Below are 12,184 nucleotides of genomic sequence, written 5' to 3' on the forward strand. Positions count from 1 at the left end.
CCAGAGACAGATCACTGTCAGTTGAGTCCTGGTCAGATTTGCTTGCTTAAGGCGTCAGATATTTGGTTGCTACATGTAATGAAGTTTGAATTATTGTTTCAGAATGTGATTGTCTGCAAGATTTTGTAATAAGTAACCAAATTAAAGATAACTTAATTAACCCACAACAATAGCTTGTCATAAGCAGCAAATGCCCATCTAATCATTTAAATTGACAATGAAACTTAGCACTTTACTAAAGAAAAAAGACTAAAACAAAACTTTCAATAGTATTGTTTAAGCATCACTGCCGCCCCACCCCACTACCAAACAAAGGCAAATATGGTGTTTTACAGTGGATTTTTAGGTTAGAGTGATGGGGATTGTGGGAGTTGGGGGTGAAGGATTACATGATTACTTGAGACACTTGTACTGAGCTCTCAATCTATCTCAAGCTTTTTTCTTAATCTTAACCTTTATGTCCTTGGTATACAAGGTTGAGCGGTCTTGGGTTCACCCTTTGTCTTTATGAGAACATATTTGCCCTATACTCTCTCTATTTCCTCCCTGAATGCCTCCTGCTGCTCTGACAATTTAATCTCGAAGTAGTTGCTCCCAGTCTTCTTGGACTAAATGATATCTTATCAGAGTTAAATGTAACCTTTCCCTGGTATAAAACTATTATTACCGGCCCATCCTTATCCTTGTCCACAACTATCCTAGAATCTCACTATTTCAACCTTAAAGATATTTAATATTGAAACATTCATACCCAATGAATCTCAAAAGTACACAGCCCTTCGAATGAAGAAATTGATCTTACCTGAGATCAATCAATCAATGTTCTCTAGCCTGAGACTAGGTCCTTACTTCTTAAGTCCTCCAAAGTCCACCGAAGCAATGTAAAATTACAGCAAAACCTCGTATTTTAGTACTCCAAATCAATTGCAGTAAGGGCTGTCACGACACTGGGTAAACCCCTCTGCTAATTTAAAACACAAAAATATTTATCCCATGCAGTAATCTATGAAAATTCAAGAGGTCAAGAACTATTTAAAGTAAAAATTAAAAGCTTTATATAACAGAGAATAAGTAACTAACAACTATTTACAACTCCTTCTTCTAACTTATCTTTTATCTTTCCTTCTATAATACTAGTCCGTTAAAATCCCAATTAAGATTTACAAAACAAAACTTCTTATCTTAAAGTCAGGCAACTTTTGGTTCTTCTCTGCACTCCTGTTTTCTTTTCTTCTTGGGGATTCTGCTTCATTGGTTACTGGTCGATAAAGGTACCTTTAAGAGAGCTATTTTTCAGGCAGTCTTTACATGCTGGTAGCTTGGCAGTCCTCCTCCCAACTGCTCAATTTTCCTTAGTCTTATAACCCCAATGCATCAGATTGTGTCTTTGGCTTTTAAGATTGTCAACATACTAAATTCAAACTTGATTGGGATTTGGTATTTTTGGAGTAATTGGCCGAATTTGATTTTGTCTCATAGCAACTCAGCCAGTGCTATCTGTTCTGAACCAAATGCAGGTACTTATCCCTTTCTCCGAGCATCTAAAAACCGAAAAGCTCCGAAAACCAAAGGTTGTCATGGAGCGTGTAGCGTCAGTCATGTCTGTGTAACATCATGGGGTTTTTTTGGCGGGCGAGGGCTGCACCCACCTGACCCACGTGGTGGCATGGCCCAGCACTTGGAGGCATCAGTTGTGTATTGTATTTACTGTGCTAAATTGTTTAATTTTAGAGTGAAAATGTCAAAAAGAGGTGCGGGTACATCTATGGCTAACAATAATATAAAGAAAAGGGAGCATCTGTCATTATCAATAATGCAGAAAGTAGAGTTATTGCAGAAGCTTGATCGTGGTGTGGCTGTGTGGCATCTTACTGAAAAATATGGTGTCGGAACTACTACTGTCTATGATTTGAAGAAACAGAAAGACAAGTTACTGAAGTTTTGTGGTGACAGTGATGACCATCAACTAATGAAAAATAGGAAAACATTGGTTAGGGCAAAAAATGAAGATCTTAACCTTGTGTTGATGGAGTGGATTAGACAATGAAGAAGTGAACGTATGCCACTGACTGGTTTGATGGTCAAGAAACAAGCTAGAAAATATCATAATGAACTGAACATTAAGGCAAATGTCAATATTCAGAAGGTTGGCTGCAGAAATTCAAGAAGCATTATGGTGTGAAGTACCTGAAAATCTGTGGTGAAAAGGCTTCTGCTGACCATGAAGCAGCTGAAAATTGTTGGTGAATTTGCTGAGCTGATATCTGACGAAAGCCTTAGTCCTGAACAAATTTACAATGCTGATGAAACAGCTCTCTTTGGACGCATTGTCCCGAGAAAAACATTAGTAACGGCTAATGAGAGAGTACCAACAGGTTTTAAGGAAACTAAGGACAAATTAACTATTCTTGGGTGTCTCAATGCTGCAGGCACACACACAAGGTGAAATTGGCAATGATTGGGAAAAAGCAAACATCTGAGATGTCTTAAAGGTGTACGCAATTTGGCTGTGCATTATTATGCAAACAAGAAAGCTTGGGTAACCAGAGAATTTTTTTTCCAACTTGTTCAGTAAACACTTTGTACCAGTGGCACGAGCTCATTACAGACAAACTGGACTGGAACAAAAGTGTAAAATTTTATTGTTCCTGGACAACTGCTCCACACATCCCCCTGCCGAACAGCTCGTGAAAAGTAATGTTTTTGGTATTTACTTGCCCCTGAATGTGACATCAGTATTATAGCCTTGTGACCAAGGAATTTTATGCTTCATGAAGAGCAAGTATAAAGACTATTTTTTAAACAGTATGCTTGCTGCAGTCAACAGACAGGTAGGAATTCAAGACTTCCTGAAAGAGTTTAGTCTTAAGGATGCCATTTGCGCAGTTGCTGATGCTTGGAATGATGTTGATAAAGCAACATTAACAAATGCTTGGCACAGACTCTGGCCTACAACACTGTTTCTTGTAAATGAACCTGCAGATGAAGAGTTTGAAGGATTTCATGTCACTGAAGAGAAAAAAATGATAGCAAGCCTTGTTACTTACGCACAAAATTTATCGGACGAAAGTTTAAATAAATTACATGAAGCTGACATCAAAGAAATGCTGAACATTGACAATGATGTGCCTGTCGTGCATTCCTTGAGCAATGGGAACATTTGCTGAAATGGTTTTAAATATGGGTTCCTGTACGGAATAAGTGTGAGGATAGTAGTGATGATGATGATGAGTTAGTGAACACAGTTGAAAAAGTCCCCATTGACAATATGGTGAAAATGTGTGATCAGTTAATTGCTGGTCTTGAACAATGTTCATTTATCAGTGAGCAAGCGATTATGGTAATTTACTCAATTAAAGACAGATTGCTTGGACAGAAACCTATGTTAATTAGATAGATGACACTTGAAGAAGCCTTTAAAAATGCTGCCTACCATAGTGCTGACACTGTATGTTTAAGTTTTACTGAATGTTTTTATTGTAATTTTTATGGAAATAAAATGTTGTTGAATATTTATAATCAATGTATTTCATGAATTTGTATATATTACTCTATAAATAAGCTTTGTACATTTAAGTTTTCCAGAATGTTTTTCTTGTAATTTTTTAAATGGAAATAAAATGTTGTTGAGTATTTATGGTCGATGTATTTCATTTATCAGTACACTACTCTATAAATAAAGTACTCCTAGTCTTCATTTATCCCGCTTAGTGTCTGTATTCATACATTTTTGCCACAATATAGTATTTATGTTTGATTATGGGTTGCTGCCCTGCACTCTACAGGGGACACTACATTGGTTCCGAAAACCTCAAAATTCCGATTTCCGCAAAACAGCTGGTCCTGAGCATTTCAGATAAAGGGATATGTATCTGTATTATTTTGTAAATTCTCCAGCACTCGGTGTGCTTGCCAAGTTCTTCACTCTCTTAAAGGTACAGTACACTTGTACACCTTCATAATAGAGCTAATATGTTATATGTTTCTAATTAGGAGATGGTGAGGACTGCAGATGCTGGAGAATCAGAGTCAATAAAGCATGGTGTTGGAAAAGCACAGCAGATCATGCAGCATCCGAAGAGCAGGAGTCGACGTTTCAGGCAGGACTGTTTCTAATTGCTCACTGTACCTACGTGCTCATTTCATTCCTAGTATGAGTGGACCCAAGTCCCTTTAAGCATCAACATGTATACATTACGTATGTTTTTAATAAATATTCTACTTTTCTGTTCTTACTATCAGAGTGAGTGATCTCTCAGTTGCCCACATCATGCTCCAACTGCCAACTTGTTGCCCACTCACTTAATCTGTCTGTCTCTTTGCAATGCCTCTGTGTCCTCCTTACAGCTATAATTCCCATCTAACATTGCAGTGTCAGAAAACTTAGAAACATTACGCTCGGCCTCTTCACTTTACCTATCAATATAAATTGTAAACAGCTGAGGCCTAGCATTAATCCTTGTGGCACTCTATTAGATACAGTCTGTTCAATTTAAAGTGTCCATTTTTCCATGCTGTTTATTCCCTCTCTGTTTAACAGTTCTCTATTCATGCTTAGAGATATTTTCTAATCAACCTTTACAAAGATGTTGTTACACACCTCTGGAACTCAGGCCTCCTAGCTCAGGTAGGAACCACAACAGCCCAATTCTATTCATGATTATATATTACTGCACTTTCCTGGGTTGAATCTTACTAGGTACCTGTGGAAAGAAAGTACGTGGATGGATCTGTAAATTAGAACGCTGTGCCATCTGCAGTAAACTCACCCTCACCTCATGGCAATTCTGAGCGGTGCTGGAGGCATCAGATGGTTCATTCACTTGTGACCAAATCGAGGCACTTAATTGGTACTTGATGCCCAATCATCCAACCACTATTCTGATTTAACGGGCAGTGGGAGATGTTGATGCTCAATATGCAGCCCAGCAAGTTAGCATGTGTAGATGGTTGACCAGCTATGAGGGGTGGGGGGAGAGTCAGCTGGAGGCTTGTCCCCACAGTTTCATATCCTCATAGCTACCCTTTCTTAAGGCCTTATCTAACGTGCAATCCTCCCCACCTCACACCTGCAACATCACCAAGGCCTATAAGTCTGACCCTAGCAAGATCTCACATGAAGATGAATCTCCTAGTCCATCAGCAAATGCCAAGTTCTTGGCCAAGCTATGCGATCAACAGTAACTATTGCATCTGTTGGCATTGCCTGTGCAGAGCTGCTGGCCTCAAAATGACTAGCAGCTACATGAGGTGGGACTTGCTCCTGGAGATGGATGGAATCATGATCATACTAATTAAAAGTTCATTGCCAGAAATAAATATGGTGGGTAATGGGGGTGGGGGGTGGGGGTGATGTTGGTTATGGTGAGAAAATTATGTGGAGATGAGCTTACCCCTGACATCCATGTTAGTATGCAGGGAGTCCATCCTTAATTATAAGTTAGCCTCTTAACCCCTTAATATGTATGTTTTTTTGCAGGATCAAATCAAATGATTTTTAAAAATGGAATATACTACATTTACTGGCTCTGCTTTATATACTCTAATAGGTTCTCAAAACACTATGAATCAGTCCAACATAATTTTCTTTTCATAGAACCATGACTTTATTGTCTGATCAAAATCTGATTAATAAGTGCATTGTTAAGATTTCCTTAATATTAACTTCCTAAAGACTTGGCAGAATAACAGGTTTCTACATTCCTCTTTTCTCTGCCTCTCCTTTCTTTACTATTAATGTTACCTTATCCAGTTTGCTCGGACTGTTCCAGAAACCAGGGAATTTAAAAAATATTATTCAGTGCATCTATTATCTCGCCAGCTATCACTATTAAAACCTTAGGATGCAGACTGTCTAATCCCTTAATTTTACTTCAGTTTTTTTTCTGATATTAATTCAATCATTTCCCTCATTCTTATTTTCTCCTAGGGTACTGCCCTTGTCCTGTTTGTAATTTGAGACTTCAACTTTGAATCAGATTATATTGTAAAATATTTGTTTAACATCTCAGCCATTTCCTCAATCTCCATTTTTTTTACTCTAGGGGACCAATGGTTACTTCTCCTTTTCATGTACTTGTGAAAACTCCTGCAATCTGTTTTTACATTTTTGGCTAGTTTATTCTTGTATCCTATGTTTGCCTTTTTAATCAACTTTTGTTGGCACTCTGATGGTTTCTAAAACATCTCCAGTCCTCAGACTTACTACCATTCTTTACTGTATTATTAACTTTGTCTGTTAATCTGATCGTTAGTAGCTAGTAAACCACATATGGATCTTCCTTGCAGAATACTTATTTTTCACGGTTTGAGTATTTTGAATTGTTCCTTTAATGTTTACCTCCATAATATTTAATCTACTAACTCAATCAATCATTACCATTTCTCCCCTTATTCCTCTATAAATTTTGAAAGTACATCCTCAACCTAGAGAAAGTATTGTAGAAGATGATTATACATCCATGTCAACAACACGTGCGTAAGTGAATTATTTATATCTATTAGCTCTCTTGAAGTCAAGGGAGTGAAATTTAAGTTGACTAGTCTAGTTATAGCTACCAATGTGGAAAGTGATTATATTAAAGATTGTGGGGAAATGGATAGCATCTCTATAGACAGGTTTATCATTCATTGAAATCCAATGAATGATATATAAATTGTCAGTTCCCCAGGAAATATAATTCTGAATGATATTAATGTAATTTATCTTTTGATAAGTATTTAGCAAATGTTAATGAAAAATATTAGTGAGATTTGTGCAAACTCTATTTTGTAGTTATACTTATGCCCCCTCCCAATCTGAGTAGCATTGAATGATTCTAATTCTACCACTAGTTATGATTTAGAATTTATCTATCATTCAGGTAACAGGCAAGGAAGGAACAATTATAAACACAAGCAGAACCCCAGTACAGATTCATAGTTAAATTGCAGGGATTTATAAGCCAAATACAGCCTCCAAAATCTAATGTCATCACCACTGGGCTTGGGAATTACAGTTCGGGTGACAGTATTTTCTTTGCTGTTGTCAACGTAAGTGAAATTAAAGGTTTGTTTTAATAAATATCAAATAATCCTACTAATACAAATTAATTTGTTTAATAAATGTTCATACCAGGCAATTAGTGAAAAGAAAGTCTTTATAGAAAATAAAGCACCAAGCTTCAGAACTGTAGGCAACAGAGGTTTGATTAGATTCTAAATTACTATCACTGCGATTACAAAAGAGGCCTTCACTATAGGGTAGTAATGCTGAAACTTGCTGAGAGTATTTCAGTATCGTTATCTTAAAAGTATACAGTCGTTCTGTTATAACACACATTTTGTCAATGCTAACTTGCTGTAAAATGATTGACCAATTGGGGATACTGTTTCTAAAGTGTGATTTTTCTATACCATAGGGTTGCACAAAAATGCATCCACTGCATTATAGAAGAGCTGATAGTACAATACAAATCGGGCCAGAAGCAGTTTTATGAGACACTGAATAAGCTTTTGAGCTACCCTTTCCTTAAACAATGTTATTACACCACATATTGTAATTCTGAATCATTTGACCAGGGAAGCAATTGATCCATCTTTGAGCTATGTAGATTTTTTAATCTCACTCTCACCTATGATACATTAGGCTTCACTATACCCAAGGTAGAAAGCAGAAAAATTAGCAAGGATTTTTATCCAATGTAATACATGCGTGCATGCGACAATGTTGGGATTGGGTCCTAAATTAAATGCTTTCAACTGCACTTGCAAAATAGCAATCTGAAATGGGTAGGGAAAGTTGGCTGTACCTATGGATTTCAACAATACCCCACAACTGCCTTCAGAAAAAATTAAGCAAAGGGAGGAATAAAGATAACTTGCATTTTGATTACACTTTCAGGATAAAGATTTCAAATTCTTTAAAGCAAGCAAAAAGGATTGAGGCAGAACGCAAGCAAACCCATTAAAATATAAGGATAGTACTTTTTGAACAATGCTGATAGTTGAAATAATTAACATTAAAATCAAAACAAAACAATTGTGTATGATTGGCAGCAGGTCTGTGAAGGTGATTCATCTAATTACTAGAGCTGTGAGGTAATTTAGCCAAGAGGCTTAGATGTGAACCACATGATCACATCTAAATTTGAAAAACAATAAAGAATATTTTGGCAAATCAGATCATAATTTTCAAACAAATAAAAGAAAACCAGGTTTAAAAAAGTAACATGCTGAATCAGAAATTCCAAGGCACGATGACAGCAGAAAGAAGGTTGGACAGGTTAGAATTTGGACATGAGTTCTAGTTTGCTGGGTCTCTGCCAGTTTTTGCATGTATGGAATGAGCTGCCAGAGGCATGGTGGCTGGGACAATTACAGCATTTAAAAAGCATCTGGACAAGTATATGAATAGGAAAGATTTAGAGAGTACGGGCCAATTGCTGGCAAATGGAACTAGATTAAGTTAGGATATCTAGTCAGCATGGATGAGTTGGACCAAAGGGTCTGTTTCCATGCTGTACATCTCTATGACTCTAATTGAAATGCATGAAAATCCAGGGATCTATAATCTCCTGATCATTGTTACTTACGAACATTGGCTGTCTTGTATTTAAAACCTCAACTTGCTCCTCAATAAATCTGATCCATTTGGTATTCGTTTCCCATTTTGGAATGAGTAGTTTTTTTTCTCACGTAGTCCCAGTCCTTCCTTTGCTTCATGTCATATCCTCTGGTTTCCTGATTTTAGCTCATCATAAGACTCACTCATCCTTAGCTCATTATTGTGCTTATATTCCTATTACTATTTTGGAATTCTCTTCCTAAATCTCTTCACTTTGTGACCATTCTCAACCCCTTTTAAAATCCTCCTCAAAATCTAACTTGGTCAACTACAGCAAATTCGCATGCACTTTGCATTCTGCTCTCCAGTGGTAAAAGATATTACAAAAGTACAGCTGTAGATTAAGTTAGGATATCTAGTCAGCATCCACTCTCTGTTGAAATGGCGCTGCTGTTAAGGCTGCCTGCTGGAACATGCATCCCACTTTTGTGCCATCTTGGACACAGCTCTGCTTTTTCTGACAGCGATGCTAGAAAAAGGTTGTTTGAGCCATTCTTTGGGACAGATAAAAAATTGTAATGTACTGAATTCTATCTCCTCTGTGGTGCTATATGCTGAAACATTAGCCTTCCCCAAGATAACTAACCCTAGGTTTGATTTGGAAGATCAAAGTTTTCTTTTCACTGTTTGTCGCTCTATGTCATTTTACACAAGGGCAAAATCTTGCAGAGATCTGAGTAACATAGTTTATGGCAAGATTTGTCCAGAAAGTGAAAAGAAGTTGAGAAGTCATTTATCTATGCCGAGCACACAGCAAACGGAATCAAAGCAGGTACGTATGGATATCAATTCAGTCAGTGTGGTACCAAAGGCCTGGCTGCACTGCTACAATTTGTTCTTGGTGGAAACAAATTGCCTATGTATGGGCAGGTAACAGAGATATCTCTTGTTTGTTATGGATAGCCCTTGATACCAAACCTCCCCATTTCCAGTTTATTTGTGCGGTTCATATCTGACAGGATTGGCTGACAGAATAAAAACTTCTTCCAGGAGAAATGTCATTCTCCTTGAAGAGAATGATATTCTGTTGCACATTAACTACATATAAACAGGATGGCACCATTTGTGGTAAGGCACAATGCCCATTGAGATGAAATGTCTGCAGAATGACATGAATGCAGTAAATAGATACCTGAGCTGTTAGGAATCCTACTATCTTGGCAGAGAGTCATGCTCAATTATCCTGCTTTACTATTAGAGAGGAGATCAAGAAGTTTCCCACTTTTGTAAACACAGGCTCTGTTACCTCACTGATACAGAGCAGCTTGTGAAAATGTTCACGGCCCTTAGATTAGAAGGATCTTGTGGCATAGTAATAAAGATAAAGAACAGTGCAGCTTGCAGCCATAGTGATCATCATGGCCAGTAGCACCATTGTTCTTGCTCTACTTTGTATCTTCAGGTCCACCTGAAGACATTGGTTTGGAATTTTACTTTCAAGATGAGTGTGCAGAGTCAGGAATTTATCGAGCCCAATACAGCAGCCTCAGAAGAAAGATTTTCAGTCTATAAGAGTGGTGGCAGGCTGGCTCAGTGGTTAGCAATGCTGCCTCTCAGCGTCAGGGACCTGGGTTTGGTTCCACCCTCCAGATGCTCTGGTTTCCTTTCACAGTCCAAAAATGTTCAGGTTAAGTGGACTGGCCATGTTAAATTGCCCATAGTGTCCAGGGATGTTTAGGCTAGGTGTATTAATTATGGTAGATGCAAGGGGGTATGGGTTAGATGTTCTTCAGAGGGTTGGTGTGGTCTTGATGAGCTGAATGGTCTGCTAAAGGGTATTTATGATTTTAAGAGCAAGTGTGTGCTGGAGTAACTGCTGGTAACAGTTTGGAGTCAGCAACATGGACGTTGAATGCTGATGTGGGCAGTTGAAAAGGCTCATTTTAGCTTCTAAGGGTTTGTCTAAGTTGAGGGTGTAAAGAAAGTAAGTTAGAACCTCACTGTTCCTCATTCTCCTCTAAATACTTTCCATGTCCAGCCATGCCAACTCACAGCTCGACCCATTGCCTCCACCTGGATGATCTCTCATACCAACCCTGCCCGTCCATCCCCCCATGCCAACTTAATGGCAACTCAAGGCAACACATGACACTTCTCATTCATCCCCATGGCCATTTACTGCCACTGTATGAAACTAATGAAAACATTGCCAACTATAACTACCCCTGCCAAATTTCCATCTTTACCACTTAAAGTTTCATCTGGTATCTATCAAGAGTAGAGCTCAGGAGCCATCCTGAAATGAAATAAAATAAAATTCTATATATCTATCACAAATATTACAAAAGCACTAAGTGATAAAAGTCCATTTAATATTCTTGAATTTCTTCAAATGTTTAATCTTTTATAAAAACAAACAATCATAACTCCATACAGTCATAGAGTCATACAGCAGGGAAACAGACTCTTTGGTCCAACTGGTCCGCGCCGAACATAACTCCAAACTAAATGATCTCACTTGCCTGCTCCTGGCTCAGATCCCTCAAAACTTTTCCTATTCACGTACTCATCCAAATGTCTTTTAAATGTTGTAATTGTGCTTACATCCTTCACCTCCTGAGGAAGTTCATTCCATACATGAACCACCCTCTGTAAAACATTTGTTCCTCATGTCTTTTTAAAAAATCTCTCTCCTCACCTTTAAAATGTGTCTCCTGCTCATGAATTCCCTCTGTCTAGGGAAAAGACACCTACCATTAACTCTATCTATATCTCCCATTACTTTATAAATTTCTATAATGTTGCCTCTCAACCTCCTATGCCCCAGTGAATAAAGTTCCAGCCTATCCAGCCTTTCTTTATAATTCATGCCCAGCAACATCCCATAAATCTCTTCTGAACCCTCTCCAGCTTAATAATATCCTTCCTATAATTGGGCGACTAGAACTGGACACAATATACCAGAAGAGGACCCACTAATGACCTCAACATAACTTCACTTCAAAGAAACTATTTCCTAGCAGTCAAGCAGTTATAATATAATAATGATGATCGTCAGGCATATCTTAAGACACACACTGGAAAACAGACCTTTATCTAACAAAGTGGGGTCTGTATAAAGCCAAAACTGTTAAAATTACCTTGTTGGGTTTGGATTTCCCACTTGATTGGATCCTATCACATCCCTTTCCCACCATGTTCAAAACAGGATGTGTTGAAAAGCAGGATATTTAGCCAGGGTGATCTGGCTAAGGCACAGATCCATATACACCTGGGTTCTGTAATGACAGAGGGTTATTTTGAGGGCCCTCCTCCCTTTCTTTCCCATCTCGGTTGCCTGGGCAGTAACTTCCTGGTGTGGTGCAGCCCAAGAGTTAGTCCCATGGGTGATATATGATTTCTACCGACAGTGCTTTATATTCAAGAGAACTCCTTGGAAAAGTACAGCAACATTCCATTCTGACTCAAACAACCTTTGACAGTCTTTCGAAACACAGTACTTTCAATTTGCTGAGGTAGCGAAATTAAAGTCTTAAGAACTTAGCTGAAAATCCCACATTGGTACCGTTAAATGGGAAGATGGGGTTCTTTTGGACAGCTGAACACATTTTCTAATTAGAATATTTAAGAGGGCATTTG

The 12,184-nt window shown here is 38.0% G+C and overlaps 1 protein-coding gene across 2 annotated transcripts in view; it reads right to left on the reverse strand.

Annotated features, from left to right (window-relative positions):
* The window catches only part of simc1 (SUMO interacting motifs containing 1), an 87,865-nt gene that overhangs the window by 54,829 nt on the left and 20,852 nt on the right, over positions 1-12,184 (reverse strand). Inside the window, exon 4 of one of the 2 annotated variants that reach the window (XM_072590916.1) lies at positions 803-961. The exons of the other annotated variant lie outside the window; for it this stretch is intronic. The gene's annotated coding sequence lies outside the window, so the exon portion shown is untranslated. The remainder of the gene's footprint in view (positions 1-802; positions 962-12,184) is intronic. 2 annotated transcript variants of the gene reach the window in all.

Source organism: Chiloscyllium punctatum, chromosome 20 (assembly GCF_047496795.1).
Source record: "Chiloscyllium punctatum isolate Juve2018m chromosome 20, sChiPun1.3, whole genome shotgun sequence".
In the NCBI taxonomy this organism is placed as follows: Eukaryota; Metazoa; Chordata; class Chondrichthyes; order Orectolobiformes; family Hemiscylliidae; genus Chiloscyllium; species Chiloscyllium punctatum.